General features: G+C 36.9%; 1 non-coding gene across 1 annotated transcript; it reads left to right on the forward strand.

The window, feature by feature from the left end:
• Positions 1 to 446: 446 nt before the first annotated feature.
• On the forward strand, positions 447 to 578 carry LOC128626765 (small nucleolar RNA SNORA64/SNORA10 family). The gene has a single exon (XR_008390833.1). It is a non-coding gene; the product is annotated as a small nucleolar RNA SNORA64/SNORA10 family (small nucleolar RNA).
• Positions 579 to 9,058: the final 8,480 nt, after the last annotated feature.

Consider the following 9,058-nt stretch of genomic DNA (forward strand, 5'->3'; position numbering starts at 1 on the left):
AGCAGTAGTTCCATCCTACAACTTATCCCTGGAAAGAGGAGTTTCACTTTTTCACCATCATCCAGATGCCTTTTTTCCTTGTCAAGTTCAGATTTAATAATCTATCAGTATAAACAATGCCCCTCAAAAAGCCTCACCTGCATTTCTCATTTGTAGCTCCTATGAAAGTAAAGAAAAATATAGCACAGATATCTAGTTTTCCCAATATTATTTAGGGAGAGACCATTATTTTCCCATTGTGTTTTCTTGGATCCTTTGTCAAAGATCAGTAGCCTGTGTAACCTTGGGTTTATATATGGCTTCATCCTCTTCCATCAGGTTATATATCTGTCTAAATATTAGTAATATACTGTTTACATTATTATAGACTTGCAATACATTAAAAAATTTGGAAATATAATGCCTCCAACTTTGTTTTACTTTCTCAAGCTTGCTTTGGCTATTTGAGGTTTTTTGTTTATTCCATATGAACTTTAGGAATGTTTTATTTATTTTTGAGAAAGAAATGTCATTGGATCTCCTTTGGACCTTAGGGTGACCTCAGAGTAGCCACTCTTTCCTTGAGGGGAGCAATGGGTCCAGTGGATAGTCATGCCATTGGAATTTTGATGGATAGGATTAAATCTGTACATCCTTCTGTGTAGCATGGACATTTTAATATTAAGCCATTCAATTCACAAATGTGGCATGTATTTTTACTAGTTGTGTCTTTAATTTTTCATCAGTGTATTGTAATTTTCAGTATATAAGTATTTCAGCTCTTTGGTTAAATTTATTCCTAAGTATTTTATTCTTTGATGCTATTTTAAAAGAGATTGTTTTCTTAATTTCCTTTTCAAGTAGTTGTTAGTATAGAGAAACACAACTGATTTTTGTGTGTTGATTTTGTGTCATGAAATTTTACTGACTTTGTTTATTTTAACAGGTTTGGGGGAATAGATAGATATAGATATAGATATAGGTATAGGTATAGGTATAGATGTATATGGTTATTTCACCTGAAAACAAGGACAATTTTACTTCTTTCCTTCTGATTTGGATGTCTTTCATTTATCTTGCTTACCTAATGGCTTTGGCCAGCACTTCCAGTACACTTAGGAAGACAAGTGGCAAGAGTAGTTATTTTTGTTTTGTTCCTGATCTCAGAAAAAAAAACTTTCAATTTTTCACTGTTGAGTATGTTGTTATGTGTTTATAATATACAGCCTTTATTATGTGAACATGAATTCCTTCTAAAACTAATATGTTGAGTGTTTCTATCATAAAATGTATAAAATTTGGTCCATTGATTTTTATACCTCTATTGAGAGGATCCTATAATTTTTATCCTTCATTCTGTTAATGAAGTATATCCTATTTATTGATTTGTGGGTGCTGAATCACCTTTGCATCCTAGGAATTAATCCCATTTGCTTAATTGGATCTTTATCTTCCACTGTATACAAAGATTAACACAAAGTATATTAAAGACAAACTTTAGACCTAAATTGTAAAACTAGTGGAAACCATAGGAGGAAAGCTTCATTATAGTATTCTTTTTTTAAAAGAAAAGATCTTTATTATTTATTTTTAGAGAGAGGAAGGAAGGGAGAAACAGAGGGAGTGAAACATCAATGTGAGAGAGGAAACATCAATTGGTTGCCTCTTGGAGGTGCCCCTACCAGGAACAGAGCTGATCAGGAATTAGACTGGCGGCATTTTGCTTTTTGTAACAACACCCAACCAACTGCACCACACTGGTCAGGGCATAGGAAAGCTTCATGATACTATTCTTGGTAATAATTTCATAGCGAAAACATTAAGTGTGCAGTTAACTCCTACTTTTATCATCATTTTGTTGATAATATGTATATATTCTTTAAGGTAAATGAAATATTACAGTAAGAAGACTTGGGTCGTCAACTTTACTTTGAGGTACATTTGCCTTGGCTGGTGTAGCTCAGTGGATTGAGGACAGGCCTGAGAACCAAAGGGTCACCGGTTTGATTCCCAGTCAGGGCACATGCTTGGCTTGTGAGCCAGGTCTCCAGTAGGGGGCGTGTGAGAGGCAAGCACACATTGATGTTTCTCCCCCTCTCTTTTTCCTTCCCTTCCTCTCTCTCTAAAAATTAAAAAAAATAATAATAAATAAATAAATAAATAAATAATCTAACAAAAAAAGTTAAAAAAACAGTATATTTAAGGAGGAAACCCTGAATGCTATTGCATACTTAGTGGATATAATGGCCTCAAATCAAAGCACAGAAAAGATTTGTTTTGTCTACATTTATTCTCAAGCAACACCTGATCCGTAAAAATTAAGGGAAAGTTGAGTCCACTTCTACTTCTTGAAGGAGAAGAAATCAGAATGGAGAAAATTGGCTCCAAATCCCATGTACATTAGACACGTGGGAAAATGTGTGCGTGTAAAACACAGAACAAAAAGTCGCCTGTTATAGTTCATTGTAGGTTAATTAGATGAAGAGAGTACATTCATTTCCACTTGATATTCAGTCTCCTAGAAACCTGTACATACATAGGATTTATCTTGCCTCAGGATTGCCCTTGAATCTTAGAAATCCAGATCAGCATAGACTAGCACAGCCTTTCCTTCAGCCCAGAGCAGGGGCTCAACAGAAACTGAGCATAATAGGTACTGAGCAATAGGTTCTGAGCATCTCTTAACCAAGAAATTCTTTCAACACCTAATAGTCCCCCCTCAAGGGACTATTGAGGGAAACAAGGAAAAAAAACTTAGCAAACTGTAACTGAAGCTAGTCAACTCATAACCAAGTTAAAAAATAAGGAAAACCTAGGGTGGAATATCTCGTACTGAACAAATCTGAGCTACATGCACATGGCTAGGTGTGTTGATGCATCTTTCTGTGTGTAATTAGTTCTAAGCATAGATCACACCATTTCATTTGGTATTATGTGCAATTTTTGTAGGGCACTAGCTTTGCTGCTGCTCCCCATTGATGTTTCAGGTCTCCACATAGACCATCTAGCTGAGCCATAATCAAAGCCAACGTGAGCTCTGGCAGAACAGAAGAACACAGGAGGTTATTGAGGAGCTGCTGCAAGGTCATTGCTCTCTCACTTCCTTACATTCCCAGACAGCTGTCATGACAGTTTCTCATCACCTCCAGTGTTCTGATGAGGAGTGAGACTCCGTCTCGCCCACCTTAAGGCACAGCTGCAGGCTATAATACTGGCGAGCTGAAGCATAGAATCGGTTTCACAAGGATAAAGGTCCAGCCGGGTGTGTTTCCCTGTCCTGTCATCCGGTCCCTTTTGTTTCAGTGCCATCCTGTAGCAGAAGGGATATGGCAGGAAGCAACCATCTTAGCTCATCTTGGTTAACTTGACTATATAAGTAACAAACTGGACCCAACAAGGAATCATTGTTTTCTTACTGGCCAAATGCCAGTCTTATGTGACAACGTATTGTTGCTTACTAGCTAATTATTCTTATCACTAATAACTTTTATACTTATTGGAAGTTATAGATGACTCATTGTTACTGTAAAACAGTCAGAGCTCTGGAGAGTCTCCCCCATTGGCAAAGATGGTGGCAGGGTGAGGTTCTTACATTGAGCATGACAAGCGCTAGCGAGATAATTAAATAGAGAAAAAAGGAAAAAAAAAACTTCCCCTTCTTCTGGCACCAGATTTGGGGTAGGACCAAAGAAAAGTGGGCACATGTGTTACAGAAGTCAAAATGGCACAGGGAAGGTGCTAGGATGAAGAGGCCCGTCAGTGTAGCCTGGGGAAAATGGGATTGGTTTGGAGGTGGTCCCACCTGACACACAAGAAAACTTGAGAAATTTCGTTTTGATAAACCCCCTCTCAAGCTAATATCATAGCAGGCAGACAAGAACCTTGCTCTCTCTCTTGCTTTTTCACTCCCAGTGCACCATCCTGTTTTCTCCAAGGCTACGGAGCCTTAGGAGTCACATAGCCCATGGTCTCCCGGAGGGAGCCTCTCTGTCTTGCCCATCTGGTGATGCTCTAGCCTGTGCGTTTATATGCTCTCTTGCCCAGGAGCATGTGCCCATGCGGCTCTAGTAGCTGCATGGCTGGTGGCCATGCAGGCTCCACAGGAAGACCCCAGGAGCGAGCCTGAAATGCACAGCAACCAGGAACGTGCTAACCTACCTGGATAGGGAGTAAGAGGACTTAGCAGCTGCCTGCAGACTCTGAAGAATGTACGTTAAAATAAAGCAGGAACTCTGAATACTAGCTTCTGCTTAGCCTTGCTGAGGACAGTGGACTTGTCTCCAAACCACAAGGAGGAGATGGTCTTTGAGATGGGAATCTGTTACTCTCCCAGGTCACACAGCACTTGAATAAAGCCTGTTTTTTGTTTGTTTCTATTTTCTGCATCTGTCTTACAAGTTTGCCTTTTGTGGTGACAGGCAGGCAAACTCTTTTGTTTGGTTTTGATATGCCCAAAATATTCAATAAAATGTTTTTAAATTTATGTCTTCTTAACTACAACCTTAGTTTTTTTCTTTCTTATAATTACGAATAAAAAAAGGATCCCTAGTCTCATAAATCTGTCAAAATATCTAAGTATAAAAGGTTTTGGATATCATGAGGTTTAAAACCATACAAGACAACATGATCAGACTTACATTCTAACTGCAGATAAAGTGGTAACACAGACTCCCCCACAGCAGTTACCAAACTGCTGTCTCTCTACCATCACTGTCTATAACCAGTTCATACTGACACTGTAGTTTACATTTATTTTAGGTCTCACAACCTGGAAAAAAAAAAGCATACAACTGAAAATTTGCACCAATAAAAAAACTGTTCAATTTTATTTTCATTTTTTTGTATAATTAAAAAAAACTAAAAAATGCTCAAACATGGTCTTTTTAATGTTCCATCAAAATAAAAAATAGCTTTTAAGTACAAAATTATATGCTGACACTATCACTAATGTAGTACTTGAACACCTGCAATTAAACAGGTCATGCTATGACATCATATTAGATGGGTCTTGAACTGCACAGATTAGATCTACAGATAGTGGTAGTTCTTTGAAATTCACACTTCACATATTTTATTTGTAAAATTTGAAAAGCAAAAGAAATGCTCCGAATGTCAATTTTATGCAAAGCCAGCAAAACGGAGGAGAATTTCTTTTGTTGGTCTCTCGCTATTCATTATGCTGGTAACTAGGAACATCCTCCACACCAAACAGGTATGAAGAGAATAAACATACTATGCATTTCAGATGGAGGAGCTGGTTAACATATCATCTGAAGCCTGAGGAGAACACAGAGAAAGATAAGGTAATTCAAATATTAAAATCTTCAGGAAGTCATTATCAACTTTAAAGGAAAAAAACAGATGATGTTAACATAGCATGTAATTGAAACTTGTTGCTTATACTACTTGGAAATGGCTGCCGCTGTTTAATCTATGCTTGAACTGCTGATATTTGGGAGACCTGTATCTTCCACAAGCCATTTTCAGTCACTGTTTGCTGTCTTGGAGAGAATCACTGAAGGCCTCTGGAGGCTCAGCAACCTGATTTTGCCAGCAACTATGCAAAGAGGTAAAGAGATGAAAACCGGTGTTTGGATCCCATCTCCTGCCTACTAATCCCTTATTGATGCCATCCATTTATCAAACAGAATTGAAAGCAAGCTGGCAACTGAGTCTTAGATTATAGTTTTCATATTTCCTGGACTTGCAACCCAGGACGGGAATGGACTTGAGAAATAATAAATAAAAAATGGGCATATCCTAAGTTTTTTTTCCTTTGAGCTAATATGGTCCAAGCACTCTAAATAGTGTTCACCTTTACTCATTCCCACCCACAACAATTAGCTCAGAGGTGAGCATACAAACTAAGAAGGTTTAATTGTAATAAATTCCAGAACTTTTCAAGAGGAACCAAACATGCTTCACCTTTTTCTCTATTTGAACCTGCAAGTATGTGGGGTAAGAGCTGCTGTAGCTACATTTTTTTCACAGGCAGCCGCTAAAGATGCCCAAACAGAAAATTCTGCCAAGTGATTGGAAAAAGCAATTCATTATGAATTAGTTTGACTTTTGAAAATAATATTTAAATATGGATTCCTAGATACATGAAAAATGATTTCAAAAATACTGATTGGTCTTTTTTTAAAGAACTGTTTTTTTTTCTTTTAAATTGTAACCAAAGATTTCCAGTCGATTCACCAGAGATAGGTGTTTTCAAAGGTCCCATCTCTTGAGGAAAATGAACACAAAGGATGAGTAATGATAATCTTTATGTGCAAAGAAAGGGAGGTATGCATTTACACATATATTAAGGACATTTTCCCTGAATCTCACAGCGGAATGACAATCAAATGCATTCTCAATAGCAACTCCTTAATTTAATGTGCTTTTTCTGGTGACTTCTATCATGTCTTCGCAGAATTTATTTCCTTTACCCCCAGGACCAGCTGTGTACTCTGTGGAGCACTGTGCCCCTTGTTCAAAAAAGGATGAAAGTACCATTGATATTTCTAAAATATAAAACTTTTTCCTCTTTTCCATAGCCTCTCGACTTTTCATAGTGTTTTTTCATTTGCCCTTTAATATAGCCCTAAGTAAAAGTAAGTACAATTTTAAATCATTAGCATGAATTTTTATCTTCCCTGTTTCTATGGTTTAATGCCAGTTTCAAATGCAAGTACAGAATCATTTTACACATATGCACAATCACCAAACTATGCAAGTTATATCTGTTTGTACACACCTATGTATTCCATTCTTACCAATAGAGTAGGAATGCTGTTGAAAAGAAACTCAACTGTTTTTAACTTACTTCTTGAGATGTGCCCTTTATATCAACACTCTCTAGTTCAGGCTTCCTGATGAATAAGAAAAACTGAAAGAATAGGTCGATTTATCTTTCTTTTCCCTTGACGTCATCATTTTCAGCATGAATGATTGGCTAACAGGAGTAAGAAAGAATATGAGAGGGAAAGGAAAATGTGTTTTCCTTTCATGTTTGTAAAATGTCATTGCTTTGCATCTGAACTTTGAGCAAATATTGGTTCAAATGGAAAGCATGGTCTCACAAGACTGTGTGACCTAGTGCATTACCCACCTCACAGATTTTTGTGGGATTTCCTTAGCTGTTTTCACAATCTGGGGGATTACCCAGTGTGTCCAGTGCTGGTTGTGAAATTCATTTTCATTTAACCTGTCAGCCTCATCATGCAGCTCTTATCTAGAAGCTCAGAAATTTCACGTATTATTTTTTGTTCCTCTTGACTCCACTGAACTTCTAGTAGATTTTTTTAGAACTGCTTATCTCAAACAGTGATTGTCTTCTTGTCCCACGCAACAGCTGGGATTTCATGCATTTTCTCCAGGATTTTTCTATGCAACTCACAAATTACTGTTGAGCACTTACTATATGCCAGGTCTAGAAATTTAATTCTAGTAAAGGGATGTAAACATGAACAAGAAACATAATAATCAAGTACATATTAAATATGTTAGAATAAAAGGAGTTTTATTTTTGGAAGATGAAGAGACAGAGATGAGGTGCGGGGGAGACAGAGACAGACATTTGGAGTGCCAGGAATGAGTACGTGATGAACACTTTTCAATTTTAGATAGGGAAATTAGGATAGGACTCATTGAAAATGTTAGAGTTGAACCAAGAGCTGCAAGAAGTGAAGGAGTTAAGAATGCTGAAATACAGAGGAAGAACATTCAAAGGAGAGTTGGCACAAAAGTTTTAAAGCAGAGGACTTGCTGGTATGTTTGAGAACCAGTACTAAGGCTGGCCTAACTAGAGAGGAGGGAGAAAAGAGGGGCGACCTGAGAGTTAATTGGTAGTGAAATAAATCATACAGGGTTTTGTAGCCATTGCAAAGATTTCAGATTTTATGCTAAGTGAAATAGGGAAGAAATGTCCAGCTTAGAGAGAACCAATAACATGGTATGAATCACTTTTGGAAAATGTCTGTCTTTTGTGCTGAATATACTCTACATTGTATAAATGTAGGAGCAAGGAGACAATTTAGCAGATAATTATCAAGTTCCAGGTAAGAGATGGTGATGGCTTGAACCAGGGTAGTAACAGTGAGACTAAAAACGTGGTAAATTCTGAAACTATTTACCTTCAGAAAGTTAACCTCAAAATGTTTTTTTAGGAGGAGGAGGGGGGTAAAGAGTCACCAAACAATCTCATTCTTCCCATGTCTCTGTTTTCTCTTTCTTCATCAGAGCTTTGCAAATTCATATATACTTATCAATAAATCTGTCCCTTCCAAAATTATCAATGAATTATCTTGGGGGTATTTTGGCATATAATGACAACCAATATGTATATTCCCCCAATCCTTTATGATAGGACATAGATAACATTTATCGCCCACCTAGATGTGACAACATTTCACACTGGTCTATTTTATTTATGAGCTCACGATATCACACTAGTACAAAGTTTTGACCACTATGCTTTAAATTTCACAAGTGAATCCTAAAGGTTTTGGTCACCACACTGTAAAAATCATGTTAGGACAGTTGTGACAGTGCAGGCATTGGTGTTAAGGATAATTAAATAATCAGAGGAAATGCATATTATGAACACATACAATTATAGGGAACATTTAAATGATTCAATGAACATTTAAATGAATATTTAGAAAATGATTGCTACTTTAAATAAAACTATAAAAATAAAGATTTTACTGGTAGAAACTTGAGAAGGCATTTTCAAAGACAATTATTACTGAATTCGGTACACATTTTAAAAAGAGAGATTAAATTCAAATGTAATGCATAACTTTGTGATTTCAGGGACACGAAGATTATAAAGGTATTGTCCCTAGAAATCACCAGCAAGAGAGCAACCATCAATTTTGCTGTTTAGATGCTCATCTTCTACCCACAAGGGTTCTGTTGGTCCCTTGAGGATTTTCAGCTCTGGTTCAGTGACCCATGTTGAGTCAGTAATTCATTCCAAGGCTCCTGAACTGATGTGTTTGGGTTTATATTCTACATTGCTTAAGTCGATGATTTTTAAAATTTCATTTACAACAAGAAAATTCAGGGGATCCATAGCATTTGATTCAAA

The sequence above is a fragment of the Artibeus jamaicensis genome, unplaced genomic scaffold (genome assembly GCF_021234435.1).
Source record: "Artibeus jamaicensis isolate MK-2021 breed Jamaican fruit bat unplaced genomic scaffold, CSHL_Jam_final scaffold_916, whole genome shotgun sequence".
Lineage (NCBI taxonomy): Eukaryota > Metazoa > Chordata > Mammalia > Chiroptera > Phyllostomidae > Artibeus > Artibeus jamaicensis.